The sequence below is a fragment of the Chaetura pelagica genome, unplaced genomic scaffold (genome assembly GCF_000747805.2).
Source record: "Chaetura pelagica isolate M959 unplaced genomic scaffold, ChaPel_1.0 scaffold109, whole genome shotgun sequence".
NCBI classification, from domain to species: domain Eukaryota; kingdom Metazoa; phylum Chordata; class Aves; order Apodiformes; family Apodidae; genus Chaetura; species Chaetura pelagica.
The window spans coordinates 15,125,921-15,126,371 of NW_009970725.1; the positions used below are offsets into that span (position 1 = coordinate 15,125,921).

General features: G+C 66.3%; 1 protein-coding gene across 1 annotated transcript in view; it reads left to right on the top strand.

The window, feature by feature from the left end:
- The window catches only part of SEH1L (SEH1-like (S. cerevisiae)), a 14,278-nt gene that overhangs the window by 388 nt on the left and 13,439 nt on the right, over window positions 1–451 (top strand). The window lies entirely within an intron of this gene.

A 451-nucleotide genomic window follows, 5' to 3' on the forward strand; every position in this document is an offset into this window, starting at 1 on the left:
TGGGCGTGTGTGGGGGGGGGGGCTTCCGGGAGTCCCTCTGGCCGGAGGGAGGGTGTGTTGGTGTGTTGGTGTGTTGGTGTGTTGGTGTGTTGGTGTGTTGGTGTGTTGGTGTGTTGGTGTGTTGGTGAGGCCGGGGCACCCCGAGCGTCATTAAGTGTTTCCTGTTCTCTGCTTTCCTCAGCGGTGAGGGCGGGAAGGCTGGGAAGGGACTTTCTGCAAGGGCACGAGGCGACAGGACCCCGGGGGTATCCAACTGGCAGAGGGCAGGTGTAGGTCGGACACGAGGAGGAAATTCTTCACCGTGAGGGCGGCGAGACACCGGCACAGGCTTCCAGGGAAGCTGTGGCTGCCCCCTCCCTAAAGCGCGCCAGGCCAGGCTGGACGGGGCCCTGAGCAGCCCGGTCCGGCGGGAGGTGCCCTGCCCGTGCAGGGGGCGGAGCTGGGGGGGCTC